Source organism: Piliocolobus tephrosceles, chromosome 1 (assembly GCF_002776525.5).
Source record: "Piliocolobus tephrosceles isolate RC106 chromosome 1, ASM277652v3, whole genome shotgun sequence".
In the NCBI taxonomy this organism is placed as follows: domain Eukaryota; kingdom Metazoa; phylum Chordata; class Mammalia; order Primates; family Cercopithecidae; genus Piliocolobus; species Piliocolobus tephrosceles.
In genome coordinates this window covers 32,734,124-32,750,113 of record NC_045434.1, presented here as the reverse complement: position 1 = coordinate 32,750,113, position 15,990 = coordinate 32,734,124, and the positions used below count along the sequence as shown (strand labels likewise).

The 15,990-nt window shown below is 37.8% G+C and overlaps 1 protein-coding gene across 7 annotated transcripts in view; it reads left to right on the top strand.

Annotated features, from left to right (window-relative positions):
• COP1 (COP1 E3 ubiquitin ligase) overlaps positions 1-15,990 on the top strand; it is a 264,958-nt gene that overhangs the window by 94,408 nt on the left and 154,560 nt on the right. The gene's annotated exons all lie outside the window — the stretch shown is intronic.

Here is a 15,990-nt window from a genome sequence, read left to right as displayed (position 1 = left end):
TGACTTAGAGATACTGATATCTGTCAAGCTTATTTTTGAGGCCTAATATGCTTTTTTTAACTTTTTATTTTTATATTTTATTTTATATTTTTGAGACAGAGTCTCACTCTGTCTCCAGGCTGGAGTGCAGTGGCACCATCTCGGCTCACTGCAACCTCCACCTCCCAGAATCAGGCGATTTTCCTGCTTCAGCCTCCCGAGTAGCTGGGACTACAGGCACGTGCCGCCACACCCAGCTGATTTTTTTGTAGTTTTAGTAGAGACGGAGTTTCACCACGTTGGCCAGGATGGTCTCCATCTCTTGACCTTGTGATCCTCCCTTCTTGACCTCTCCAAGTGCTGGGATTACAGGCGTGAGCCAGTGCGCCCAAGCATTTTTAATTTTTATTTTTGAGATGGAGTCTCGCTCTGTCACCCAGGCTGGCTCACTACAACCTCTGCCTTCTGGGTTCAAGCGATTCTCCAGCCTCAGCCTCCCGAGTGGCTGGGACTACAGGCGTGCACCACTGCGTCCGGCTAAGTTTTGTATTTTTAGTAGAGACGGGGGTTTCACCATGTTGGCCAGGCAGGTCTCGAACTCCTGATCTCAGGTGATCTGCCCACCTCGGCCTCCCAGAGTGCTGGGATTACAGTAATGAGCCACTGCTCCTGGCTGCGATTTTAAACTTTTTCTATTGAAAGAAGTTTTGACTTAGAGAAAAATTACAAAAATACTGCAAAGAATTCCTTTATAGTTTGCATCCAGATTGTCTAAACACTTAACATTTATCGTATTTGTTTTATCATTCTCATTCAGCCTTTCTTTTACATATATACATATAATTTCTTTTCTGGATTGTTTGAGTAAGGTACACACATATGTTTCTTTACTCTTAAATACTTCAGCATGTATTTCCTTAGGAACGAGCATATTGTCTTATGTAATCACAATATAACTTTAAAATTCAGGCAGTTAATATCGTTACAATATTATTTCTAAATTCTAGATTTTCAGATTTTAAGAATTACCCTAATATTGCCTGGGCAACATGGTGAGACCCCACCTCTACAAAAAATAAAAATATTAGTTGGGCATGGTGGCATGTGCTTGTGGTTTCAGCTACTCAGGAGGCTAAGGTGGGAGGATACCTTGAACCCAGGAGGCTGTGGTTACAGTGAGCTGAGATCACGCCAGTATACTCCAGCCTGGGTGACAGAGTCAGACCCTGTCTCCCCGCCACCCCATCCCACCCTCCCAAAAAAAGAATTACCCTAATATCCTTTATAGTAAAACAAAACAGTGAGGTATTTTTAATGAACGTTTATTTGTATATTCACTTTATTTAAAAAAATAGTATACCTATTTTTTTATCTAAGTGAACGGTAAATCCTTTTGAATTATATCACTTCTGTTTTACTTGTCTCCAAACTTGGATGACTACCTTGTTACTTTTATGGTTAGTTTACATGACTACTCTGTACATCATCCTGTATTATGTTCATGTACAATGCATACATTTGGCCTATTCTTTTTTTATAGTGAGTTTGTAGACGGGTTTGTGTCTGTTTCTGAACAGCCATGAAAATACCAGATTCAGTTATTTTTATACGACATAATGGAATACATTAGGAGAAAATTTAAAGCCTTAAATTGAAATATACCATAGGAACTTGAGAGAGAATAGCAGTCCCTGTATCTGGAAACTGGCTTAGCATTTATAACTAGCCATTTATGTTCTCCTTCTGAACATAATTTCACAGAACATCAACATCAGACAAGGCTACTGTCTCTGACTGATGAAGCGAAACAAAAAGCAAGATCACTCCATAAAGTTGTCTAGCCACATTTTAAAAACAAAGTCACTGTGCAAACTATAGAAAAAAAAAAAAAACAAACCTACCCTGACCAATGTGAGTGATTTCTGCTTCTTTACCAGTTAAAACTGTAGCTTCCCTGTAGGCTTCTGTGCTCCTAGATAAGATTTGTCATTACATAAGTTGCTGAATTATAGAATCATTCCCGTTTGACAGTATCTAATCCACAGTGAAGCCCCACTTTCTTGAACCCTCCCACAAATTATTTAACAAGTGCCTTACTGAGCCATCTCTCACTTATTCATATTTATTGCAACTAGCAATAAATAAAACTTGTTTTACTACAGGTGTTTTTTTAATTGGTTTTTGGCTGGAGGACGTTAACCAAACTCTATATAGGGGAACAAAAAGAGGTTTCCACAGTTACCTTTTATATTAACATTGTTTTGGAAATTCTAGCAAATCCTATGAGCTAGAAAACAGTAGAAATTGAATCTGAATACAGCCTTCAGAATGTGAGAAAATGTTTGCAGATTACCCATCTGACAAGGGATTAATAACCAGAATATATAATGGAATCAAACAATTTGCAAAAAAAATCCAATTTAAAAATTGACAGAAACTCTAAATAGACATTTTCAAAAGAAGATATACAAGTGGTCAATAGGTATATGAAAAAATACTTATCATTAACCATCAGGGAAGTGAAAGTCAAAACCACAATGAGATATCGTCTCACCACAGTTAGAATGGTATTATCAAAAAGATAGAAGTAACAAATGTTAGAAAGGGCGTGGAGAAAGAGTGAATGCCCCTATACTGTTGAGAATGTGAAGTAGTACAGCCATTATGAAAAAGAGTATGGAGGTTCCTCAGAAAACTAAAAATAGAACTGTCATATGTTCCAGCAACCCCATTGCTGGGTATGTATCCAAAAGAAAGGAAATCGGTATATTGAAGAGATATCTGCACTCCCATGTTTATTGCAGCACTATTCACAATAGTCAATATTTGGAATTGACCTTTAGGTGTCCATCAACAGATGAAAGGATAAAGAAAATGTGGTATATATACACATTGGAATATTATTCAGCCATAAAAAGGAATGAAATCTTGTCATTTGCAGCAACATGGATGGAACTGGAGATCATTAAATTAAGTGAAGTGAGCTAGGAACCAAAAGACAATCAAACATCACATATTGTCAGTCTTAAATGGGAGCAAAAAAAAAAAAAAAAAAAGTGGATCTCATGGAGGCAGAGCATGGAATGGAGATAGTAGGCAGAGAAGGGAAAGGTATGGGGGGTGGGGATGGAGAGAAGTTGCTTAGTGGGTACAAAAATATAGTTTGGGTGAATGAGTTCTAGTATTTGATAATACAGTAGGGAAATTATAGTTAATACCTTATTGTATATTTCAGAATAGCTAGAAGAGAAGAATTGCAGTGTTTCCAACACAAGAAATGATAAATGTTTGAGATGATAGAAATCCCAGTTACCCTAATTGATTATTACATTGTATTTGTCTATCGAAATAATGCATGTACCCCCCACAGATGTGCACAACCATGATATAGCAACTTTTCTAAAAAGAAATTGAATCTGGAGGAAAAAGAAAAACAATCAATCTTTTTTTTGAAATATTTTGGAGTAGCACTTACTTTTATGTGGTGAAGGAGACTTTTGGTTTGAGATAGTACTCCGAGACAGTGTGTTAATATCGTCGCATCCCCTCCCGCAAGAAATCCAGTTGCTGTATTGCTCTCCTCACACCTAAAACTTAGAAGAATTTGTAGATGATTAAAAGAGAAAATACGGAGTAAGAGCTGCCTAATCTCTGAGTCACTATATGCATGGTAAATGCATGCTTAAGGATTAAATAACAGGTCACCCAGGAGAATTCTTAGCATCTGTTAGAGGACCGGGTAGTTTCTGAGGAGGAAACCCTACTAGTGTTGAGATGGAGCTGACATGATACATTGCACTGAAGGCCTTACCCTTCATTTCTAGCTGTGCTCCAAATAATAGCTAGACCTAAAATAAATTGACACAAGAACAATTGAAATAGTGGATAGTCGAGTATAAGCCTGGCAAATGCAAACTAAAGAATACTGTAAAACTAAAATAACTCCAAAAGTATGAATAAAATAGGACAGTTTTTCCACATAAATAAAAGGTATATTTTCCAAAAGTAGTAAAATTTTGTATCACGAAGGATTGGAATTTATGTAAAGCAAAATCTGTTAGAAATTAAATAATTAGGGGCTGGGCGTGGTGGTTCACGCCTGTAATCCCAGCACTTTGGGAGGCCAGGGCAGGCGAATCACAAGGTCAAGAGATCGAAACCATCCAGGCCGAAATGGTGATACCCTGTCTCTACTAAAAATACAAAAAATTAGCTGGGCATGGTGGTGCGTGCCTGTAGTCCCAGCTACTCGGGAGGCTGAGGCAGGAGAATTCCTTCAACCCGGGAGGTAGTGGTTGTATTGAGCCGAGATTGCACCATTGCACTCCAGCCTGGTGACAGAGCAAGACTCCGTCTCGGGAAAAAAAAAAAAAAAATTAGGTAGCATGTATTTTGCAGTTACTTTTCATAGGCAGTGTTTGAACTATTCATATGTATTAACTAACTTTCAGAACTACTCTATGAGATAAATACTATTATTATTATTATTTTTATGTTTTGAGGCAAGGTCTCGCTCTGTTGCCCATGCTGGAGCGCAGTGGCATCATCTTGGCTTACTGCAACCTCCACCTCCCGGGTTCAGGTGATTCTCCTGCCTCGGTCTCCTGAGTAGCTGGGATTACAGACACACACCACCACACCCAGCTAATTTTTAATAGAGACAGGGTTTCACCATGTTGGCCAGGATGGTCTCGATCTCTTGATCTCATGATCTGCCTGCCTCCGCCTCCCAAAGTGCTGGGATTGCAGATGTGAGCCTCTGTACCCTGCTGATAAATACTATTATTATTTTTTATTGAAAAGGAAACTGGTACACAGAGAAGTTATGGAGGTTGACTCAGTTAATATAGCTAATAAGAGGAGGGAGCTGAAATTTAAACCCAGACATTGTGGCTTCAGAGTCTTTGCTTTTAAATACTTATTTATTCAAGCAGCAGGTTTTGGGGGTTTTGTTGTTGTTGTCATTTTTTTGTTTTTTGTTTTTTGTTTTAAACGTACCTGATATTTACGAGGCTCTGAGGATACCTCATTGGACAAAAGAAAAACAGATAGAAATCCCTGCTATAATGAAGTTTCCAATCTAGTTGGTTAGATACTTATAGCAAAAGTATAGATGACTCCTGAATGACCAGGATGTGAGGAAGCAGAGATATTTCTATGAATGTCCCTGGGAAAACTTTCTAGACAGAGAACAAGAAGTAAATAATCCCTGAGGTGGAGAATGCCTTACATAGTTCAGAAGTCGTGTAGTTGGAAAGAAGTGAACAAGGGAGATAAAAATAGAAGATGAGGTAAAAGAACAGGCTACATTTCACGTATGGCTTTCTTAGGCTATTAGAAAGACTTGAGATTTTTTGAATAAAATCAGTTAAGCATGATTTAGTAGGTACTTGTCTCCATACGTACTTTGCATCAAAGGATATATGTTATTTATTGTAATCCTTGGAGAATTTCAAAAAATTGATTGAATCTAAGACAAGATAAATAGCGTCATCTGCATTGTGTGACTTAGAGCCTCAAATAAACAAACAGAGACAGTCTAGAAAAGAGTAAATGAAGACTCCTCTGAGTACCTGTGTGTTAAAAAATCAGTGCATTCAAAAAATACTGCTAGTGGAAATATTGTTTATCAAAAATTTCTGAAATGTGGTCAGAATTGTACTAAACATTCATAGTCTTGAAAGCTTTCATTTTTAGATAAGAATAAAAATAAATGAGCTTATTATTTACCCAAGAGGCTACATTATCACTAGATGATAAATATAGAAAGACCAAAAAAAAGCCTATATACAACATAAGTTGAAATTAGCTATTATCATGATACTGAGTACATTAAAATAAGACAGTGTTGATGCATACTAATCAAAATCACATTCTTAATGAAATGTAATTTTAAAGATTATAAAATATTAAAATAGTTCAGATCAATTTTAGAACAATTTGGATAGACCAGTAACCATAATTACTAATTTAGTTAGATTCCAATTTAATATAAATCCCAGTAGTTTTTTTTAAGGGTGTGTAGAATGTGGCCAATTAACGTTAAAGTTCATTAATAGAATGAATTATTCAGAGGTTAATGATGAATTTACCACATCAGCTATTAAAATGTACTCTAAGACTGCTGTAACAAAAGAAGCAGAATAAAAATTTAAAATCTACCTAAAAGTAATCATTTAGTCTGTGATAAATGTGGTCATGTAGATCAGTGGTGAAAGGAGAGATTAAATGCATGGTGTTGGGACAAATGGGAAATTCTTTGAAGGAAATTTAGCTTGTTTTCACTTACTGAAAGAGTTCAGATCAGCTAAACAACAATTGAAACAACAATAAAACTATAGAAATTAAGAAGGAAATCTACCCTACATATAAGAAAGCACCACAAACAAAATTTAAACCCAAATTGGGAAAGGTGTCATAATTAGGGCAAGTAAATGGCTTAATTGCTTCAAAATATTAAAAGCTTTGATTTTTTTTTTTTGAGATGGAGTCTCACTCTGTCGCCAGGCTGGAGTGCAGTGGGCGTGATCTCAGCTCACTGCAGCCTTCACCTCCCAGGTTTAAACAGTTCTCCAGCCTCAGCCTCCTGAGTAGCTGAGACTACAGGTGCTAATTTTTGTATTTTTAGTAGAGACAGAATTTCACCATGTTGAACAGGATGGTCTCAATCTCTTGTCCTCGTGATCTGCCTGCCTTGGCCTCTCAAAGTACTGGGATTACAGGCGTGAGCCACCGTGCCCGGCCAATTTTATCTTTTTAATAAAAGCTCCAAATAGGGTAAGAAGATGGTGCAGGACATCAATATTTTTATTTTTATTTTTTATTTTATTTATTTATTTATTTTTTGAAATGGAGTCACCGAGGCTGGAGTGCAGTGGCCGGATCTCAGCTCACTACAAGCTCCACCTCCCGGGTTTACGCCATTCTCCTGCCTCAGCCTCCCGAGTAGCTGGGACTACAGGTGCCCTCCACCTTGCCCAGCTAGCTTTTTGTATTTTTTAGTAGAGTTGGGGTTTCACCGTGTTAGCCAGGATGGTCTCGATCTCCTGACCTCGTGATCCGCCCGTCTCGGCCTCCCAAAGTGCTGGGATTACAGGCTTGAGCCACCGTGCCCAGCCAACATCAATATTTTTAGAAGACAAAAATTCACACATTCAGCTTACATGAAATAATACTCAATTTTGCAAATAAATAAAAGCAAAATATAGAATAATACAAGGTACCAAAGAAATCATCTGATAGTTATGGGTAAAATCAAAGGAATGTTCCAAAATGGGAAATACTCTTACTTGCAGTGAGTGTATGTGCTCGAGCATGTGCCTATTGGGGAAGGGCAGGTGGAGGAAGGGAGAGTGGTAATTGAGTTGATAGTCTTCCAGGAAGATAATTTGGCAGTATATACATATGATCAATGCTAAAATAGTTTGATTTGCTAATTATTCACAAATAAACTTATTTTAAGGAATGATTCTAAGTACTATGTAAAGATTATGTACCGGTATTAATCGTATGTGTGTGAAAATTGTGGAAAAATAAACATACCCAGCCATAGTAGTTGCAGAAATAGTGCTCAACTATAGGATGGATTACTTTACTGCTCTTAAAAATACTATTTAGTAGTTGAAATTGAATGGAAAAATAATATATATATAACAATATAATGTATATAATATATGTATATAATAACAATGTAAGTGAAGCCAGAAATGTATGAACTTTATAGAGTTATATTTCTGAACTTTTGTAATTGCCTATTGATTTTACTTCAGAGTTGTTATGTAACCATAGAACAATTAGCAAAATTAGAAAATTAATGTTGATATATCTGAGAAAACTAAATTTTTAATTTTAAATTCTTTACAATTTAAATTTCAGGAATGTGTTCACTAATGTCCTTTATAGAAAAAAAAATTCTGGTCCAGGACCATTCTGAATGACTTGTTGCATTTATTTGTTATGTCTCTTTAATCTCCTCTAAATTGGTACAGTTTTTCAGTTTATGACATCAACATTTTTGAAGAGTATAAGTTATTTATTTTATAGGATGTTCCTCAGTTTGAATTTGTCTTGTGTTTCCTTATGCCTAAGATTCAGATTATCTATTTTCATCAGGAATACTATAGTAGTCCTATTTTGTCATCCTTAGTTTGTCATATCTGGAGGCATATGATATGTATTTGTCTCAGTGCTGGTGATGTTAACTTTGATCACTTGATTAAGATGGTGGCTGCCAGATTTCACTGCTGTAAAGTTACCATATTCTTCCCTTTGAGCCTCCATTATTATATCTTATAATAATAATCATTGATATGTTAGTTGTCCAAATGATGATTTTCTGAGTTTTTATATCTTCCACATTTATTAGTTAGTCCTTCTGTTTGTTTATATCATTGTGGGATCCTGGGTCATTAATATATATATCTTGTTATTAATTTTGAAACTCAAGTCATCTTATATTTGGCTAGTTGGAGCTCCTTCAGACTGACTTCTGTATCCTTTTGACATATTTCTGTCATTCTTTATAAGTACTTTCTTAGACAATAATGTTCCAGCTTCATTCCGTACTGACATTGCCCCAGTCCTGGAATCAGTCTTGTATCCAAGAAACCTCTTTACTTTTAGTGGAGAAATATATTTTAAAACCAAAAATCTTAAGTACGCTCATTGTTCTTGGAGTATCATTGCTTGCAAGCTTTCTCAGTGGACAGAGCTAGGAAATATATGTATTTGTATGTATTAATATATATTGTTATATATTTACACCCATAATATATAAGCATTAGTTGCATATTAATCACTGTGTTTGATTACTGAAGGACTCCCAGGAATCAAACAGTTTATATTTCTGGAACAGGGTGATTACAGGCAATGGATATACAGAACAGCCCAGCAGCAATAGTGTATTTATTGAAAGGGATCCAGAGAATTCAGTCACAATATTCTTTGTCCTTCCACTGCTAGGTTGCACTGGAATTGCTTTGTTACCACATTTAGAATCACTACTGGCTTGGGTTTGAAGCACCTGAGTACCAGGAGATCCAAAGTCTGCTTTTGGTTGGAGTCTCTGATGTTGAGCTAGTCATGTAACCACTCAGTGGATTCACCTTGCCTACTGCCTAGACAGAGTCAATTTATCAAGACAGGAATTGTGATAAAGTGTAATTCACGCAGAGCCAGCTGTGCTGGTACTCTAATCGGTCTCCCCGAGCATTTGGGGATAAGAATTTTTAAGGACAACTTGGTGGGTTGGGGGAAGCCAGTGAGCCAGGAGTGCCTGATTGGTTAGATAGGAGATGATATCATAGGGAATTAAAGTTGTCCTCTTGTACTGGGCCAGTTCTGGGTAGGGGGCACAAGATGAGATGGGCCAGTTAATCAATCTGGGTAGTGCGAGCTGATCCATCAAGTGCAGGGTCTGCAAAGTATCTCAAGCACTGATCTTAAGAGCAGTTTAGGGAAGGTCAGAATCTTGTAGCCTCCAGCTGCGTAACTTCTAAACCATAATTTCTAATATTGTGGCCAGTGTTAGTTGTCTAGTCACCGGCAAGAAGGAGGTTTGTTTTTGGGAAAGTGCTGTTACGGTCTTTGTTTTAAACTGTAACCTGTAAATTGACTGGGTGAAATGCTTACACCTGTAATCCCAGCACTTTGGGAGGTCAAGGTGAATGGATTACCTGAGGTCAGGAGTTCAAGACCAGCGTGGCCAACATGGAGAAACCTCATCTCTACAAAAAATACAAAAATTAGCAGGATGTGGTGATGTATGCCTGTAATCTCAGCTACTCAGGATGCTGAGGCAGGAGAATCACTTGAATCCATAAGGCAGAGGCTGCAGTGAGCTGAGCTCGTGCCACTGCAGTCCAGCCTGGGCAGCAGAGCGAGACTCCGTCTCAAAAAAACAAAACAAAACAAAACAAAAGACAACAAACCTATAAAGTAAGTTCCTCCCAAAGTTAGTTAAGCCTGTGCCCAGTAATGAACAAGGACAACTTGGAGGAAGCAAGATGGAGTCAGTTAGGTTAAATCTCTTTCACTGTCTTAGTCATAATTTTGCAAAGGTGGTTTCAGTCACTTAGATGTGTACATTTTGGTTATGTAACCAGCTTTAACAGACACTACTGAAACCAGGTACAAATCATGCAAATCATGAATTCAATTATTATTAATAAACAATGCTGACCAACTGATGCGTTCTGCTCCAAAACAACTCACTGACTCATGATTACAGAAAATTATTTATCTTTAGTTAATGTATTCTATAGTGTAGGCAAGGGTCGGTAGCTCTGGAGATAACTAGGTGGTCAGTCCATACAAGCTGAGGTCAGTCCATGCTATTCTAGCATCTCTAGGGTTCATTTTAGCATTTGTCCTTTCTATATTTATAATTTCCTCTTCTGATGGAAACCTAACTTTCATGATCAAAATACATTTACTTATTTGCATAGTCTTAGAATATATATACAAAAGATAGCATGAAAATTGCTGAGAAAACAAATTTATTTCTTTGAAATTCCGTTTGTCTTTAGCCTGAGAATATATACTGAAAATATAGTATATTCAAAGGTTATTTAGATTTGTTTAATTTTTTTCAATTTTACTTGTGACATTTCTTTAAAATACTTTCATTTACTTCTATTTGTATTTTACCCCACTTTCCATCCTTATTATATATATCCTTTTTGAATATGTAAAATATTAACCTGATTCTAAAAACCAGAGCTGTATAAAAAGTTATAATCAATAACTGCTACCCTTTCAGCCCTTCTACCAATTTCCCTACCTCCATCTTTTCCACTCCGTTTCTACTTTACCCTCTATAGTTCACCAGTTTTATTAGTCAGATTTACAGATACATATGCACATTTTCTCATTTTTGCTGTCTTTCACAAAGGGTAGCTTTCTGGTAATCTTTTTCTGTACTTTGCTTTGTTTAACAATTTATGAGGAAAGTAACTCTATAGAAGTTCATAGAAGTCCTCCTCATTCTTTTTTACAGCTGCATGAAACTTCTTCATGTGGTTGTACCATAATTTATTTAATCACTTGGTTATATAATGACAAGTAGGTAGTTTCCATTATTTTGAAATTATAGCCAGTACAGCAGTGACTAAGTTGTGCCTGTGTATTTTCATATTATTGGAGGTATACCTTCAGTGTAAATACCTAGAAGTGGGATTGCTGGGTCAAAGGTATGGACGGATAGTACCAAATAAACCACCCCCCAAAAGCAGTTTGTGTCTTCACCAACAACTTGTAAATATGTCTGTTTTCCCCACAGCATCTCTAATATAATGACTTTTCATAGTTTTTAATTTTTGCCAGTATATTAGGCGAGACATGTATCTTAAAATATCTTAAAATAGTTTTGTGTTTCTTTAATTATGACTGAGATTGACTATGTTTTCATATGTTTACTGGTTTACTAATATACTTATTAGTGAGTAGCATACTCGTATCTTTAGCTGACAGACCGTTTTCTTCTATTAGGTGCTTGACTTTTTTGGTTCAATTTATGGGACTTTGTTATATTAGGAATATTAGTCTGTTACCTATGACCTGTGTTGCCTATAGTTTCTTCCTATTTTGTGTGTTTTTTTTTTAACCATTCAAAAGTTTTTAGTTAAAATTATCAATTTTTAAAAATTACATCTAGATCTTTGAATCATGGTTAAAAGCTTCTCCCTGCAACCAGGATGTAGAGAAACCCATTCTTTCTTAAAATACTTCTCATCTTTATTTTTTTACATTTAAATTCTCAATCTGTTAGGAGTTTATTCTAGTGTATGTTTTGAAATGTGGATTTAATGTCATCCATCCAAATGGCTAGCCATGTGCCCCAGCCCTATTTTAAAAAGTTCATCTATCTGCTGGTCTGTTTCTGGGAAGTCTGTATTGTTATCACCTCTTTATTGTAGAGGCTTTATGATATGTTTTAATGTCTGATATTTCTTTTCTTCCCCTTTCTTAGCTTGTCTTTTTCATTGTTTTGCAGAATATTTCTTCCTGTTTGTTTTTTCATAGGAACTTTAGTATCAGTTTATCTAGCTTCATAAAAAAGCTTCTTAGGATTTTTTATTGGGACTGCCTTTATGTTATCAATTATCTTAGGAAGAATTGACATCTTTATGATACTGATTTTAACTCTAGGCTTTGCTTATATTTTTCATAAGTTTATTTCTAAGCATTTTTTTAAAGCTGAAATTTTGTTTTTAAAAGTAAATTTTAAAATTAAACTTTTAATTTTGAGATGTTAATAATTATAGAGTTACATGCAGTTATAAGAAATCTGAAATCTAAAAATCCAGAATTTGAAATGTTCCAAGATTAGAAACTTTTTGAACTGCGACATGATGCTCAAAAGAAGTGCTAATTGGGGCATTTTGGACTTTGGATTTTCAGATTGGGGGTGCTTAGTTGGTAAATACAATGCAAATATTCCAAGGTAGGGAGGAGGAGAATGGTTTGCAGAGCTTCCATGCCCTCTCTGGGCATGCATGCTCTCCTGATCCTCCTAGACCTCAATGTGTTCACCAACCTGGAAACTCATTCAATCTTACTGTTCAAGAGCTTTATAGAGTTTTATAGAGCTTAATCTCCAGGCCTCAGCCATTTCCTGGAGGTTGGTGTGTGTGCAAAAGTTCCAACTCTCTAATTACTTGGTGGTCTTTTGACCAGCCTTATCCTGAGGTTTTGTAGGTGTCCCACCCTAAGTCACTTCACTAAATTCAGGTATGATCAAAACAAACTTGCTATGAATAACAAAAGATGCTGATATCACTCAGGAAACTCCAAGGATTTTAGGAACTGTGTGTGAGGAACTGTAACTGCCCAGTGGGTTCTCCTTCCCCACTGCCTAGACAGAACCGATTTATCAAGACGGGAGGGAATTGCAATAGAGAAGGAGTAATTCACACAGAGCCAGCTATGCTTAAGATCAGAGTTTTATTAGTCAAATCAGTCTCCCCAAGCATTTGGGGATCAGAGATTTTAAGGATAATTTGGTGGGTGGGGGAAGTCCAGTGAGTCAAGAGCGCTGATTAGTGGGGTCAGAGATGAAATCATGGGGAATTGACTCCACTGAATCAGTTCCTGGGCCAGGGCCACAAGATTGGATGAGCCAGTTAATCTATCTGGGTGGTGCCAGCTGATCCATCAAGTGCTGGGTCTGCAAAGTATCTCAAGCACTGATCTTAGGAACAGTTTAAGGAGGGTCAGAATCTTGTAGCCTCCAGCTGCGTGACTCCTAAACCTTAATTTCTAATCTTGTGGCTAATTTGTTAGTCCTACAAAGAATGTCTAGTCCCCAGGCAAGAAGGAGGTTTGTTTTGGGAAAGGGCTGTTTCCCTGTTTATTTTAAGCTATAAAGTAAGTTCTTCCCAAAGTTAGTTCAGTCTATGCCCAGGAATGAACAAGGACAGCTTGGAGGTTAGAAGCAAGGTGGTTTGGTTAGGTCAGATCTCTTTCACTGTCTTAGCTGTAATTTTGCAATGGCAGTTTCAGAACTTTGGACAGAAACCAAGTATATTTCTTAGACCACATTTCCTTTTCATGTGTGTAGTGATATTGTTGCAAAACTTTCTCCTTAGTTCAGCTAAAACCAGGCTCTCATCACGTGACCAGGAAAGATTAGGCTTGCAGGCACATACAAGGGTAAGGAAAATGTAATTTATTGGGCAAAAAGGAAAAAGGGAAAAATAACTCTCAGCAAAGTGAGGCAGAATCCTGCTAGCAGGTTTCTTGCCTCACAGATTGAATCCCAGGTCACCACCCAGGCACAGGAGAGGCCAGGCTCCTCCCTGCTGCAAATGACAAATTTCCTGAGGTCCCACTCCATCCTCTCAGTGTGCAGGTGGACATTATTCAGAAAGAATCAGCTGGGAAAGGGTATGCTTCATCCAGGATAGGCTGTCTGGTTTTTCAGCCTGGGGACCCTACCCTACTGTCTCTATCATTTTCTCCTCTGAAGTATATCTAACTGCCATAAAGATAAGGATAAGGAGGAAGGTTAATCTTAACTGCTTCCTGCTGACAGGTTGTGCTGTTTTGGGAAAAGGGCAGTCAAATCTCCCTGAGAGGCCTATCTGAGGGTCCTGGCAAAAGGGGCCATTGTCCAAGGCTCCGGTTGCGTGACCATTTGGGGCCTAAAGGCAAGAAGAGACAAACTGGGTTATTAGAAAACATGTATAAAAACAAAGTAAGGGGGGAGAGGGTGAGGACAGCTCAAAAATCTGGAGATCTTTTACTAGTTAGTGCAGGGAGATGGGGACAGAAGCCTGACTAGTAAAACAAACTTTTACCCTTTTGCTGGCGTGTTGGGCTTCTGGGTTCCCTTCCCCTGAGCCCAATCCTAAGCCAACCAGTTTAAGGTTTGGGAAATTAACTTTTCCCTGTTTGGAGGATGCATCCAAGGGGAGTGTCCCATAGTACAAACACACAATTACTTATCAGTCAAGAGAGGACAGAGGAGGAGAAAAGAAAAAGAAGGCTTGTTTTTTTTTTTTTCTAAGGAGTCCCAGAGGTTCAGGATGGACTCAAAAGGGTTACAGACTGAAGATGAATGGCTACTCATCTAGAAAGAGAGGAGTGAGGTGCCCCAGGTTCCTTTTTCTTCCTAGCAAATACCTGGGGTATTTTGAGGTAGGGAGAGTGAGATGTTCCTCTTTCTTTCCTCTGTCCTTGGATCCCAAGTCCCAGCGACCACAACAGGGTGCCACCCATGGGTGTCAAAGTGGCTTTCACTGATGTTAATGGGGGGAGGGGCATGCTACGGGGTGGGAGTATTCACTCTTACCCATGTACACCATATCTTCCCTGCTGTCAGTAGTCTTTGAATTCCCTGGACCTTATTTATGCCATGGATAGTAGCATCACCTTTATGCAATGGGAATCTTGGTTTAATCAGTAAGAAATTAGTCATGCTCACCTATGCTGTTCCTTTTTAAATTCTGTTATCATCTGCCTCTGGATCCATCAGATCCAGTTTTCTTTCCTACGGCTTTGACCTAAAGCTTGGAATTGAGTTTGAGACAAAAATGTGTCTTGGAGGGCGGGGAGTGTTGCATGGATTCCTTTTCTTAAGCTGAATGCTAAGGTGAAGCTGTGGAATTGAGTCCTCCTCCAACAAGGGATAAAAGGATGTCTTATGACACCCCAGATAACTGATAGCTATAGTTATGCCTGCTAAGATTTGGGTACATAGTTCTTGTCTTTGGTTAGCTCCCTTGTTCTTAGTTTCCTAAAAAGGAAACCTCCAAGTGTTGGGCATCCTATTTATTCCCATCACGCAGCAGAATAGTTGCTCAGAACTAGAATATTGATCCAGATTTCTATATTACCCATCCCTTTCGGTTTTTTTTTTTTTTTTTTTTTTTTGAGCTGTAGCAGGAAACTACTGGTTGGTTCACCAGAACAAGCAGGGTTAGTCTAAAATGTAGGCAAAAACTTAAAAATAACTAAGGAGTTTAGAATTTAATGACAAATGTATGATAAGTCTTGAAACATAATTTATCTCTCTCCAGTCCCCTTCTTTTTTTGAGACAAAGTCTCACTCTTGTCCCCAGGCTGGAGTACAATGGCGCTATCTTGGCTCACTGCAACCTCCGCCTCCTGGGTACAAGCGATTCTCCTGCCTTAGCTTCCCAAGTAGCTGGGATTGCAGGTGCCTGCCTCTGCACCTGGGTAATTTTTGTATTTTTAGTAAAGATGGGGTTTCATCATGTTGGCCAGTCTAGTCTCAAACTCCTGACCTCAGGTGATCCACCTGCCTCAGCCTCCCTAAGTGCTGGGTTTACAGGCATGAGCCACCACACCCAGCTAGTCCTTATTTTTGTTAAAAAACAAATCTTGGTAGAATTGAGTTGTTCACAAAATAGACTTTAGTTTTCTACTTGGCCTGATTATTTGTGTAAAGTGCAGCGAGCTTAATTATTTTTACATCGGCCTTTTAGATTGGCTTGGATGGAACTCTGTTCCACAAGAAATCCTGATAAGACCTTTTAAAGCCGAGCCCAG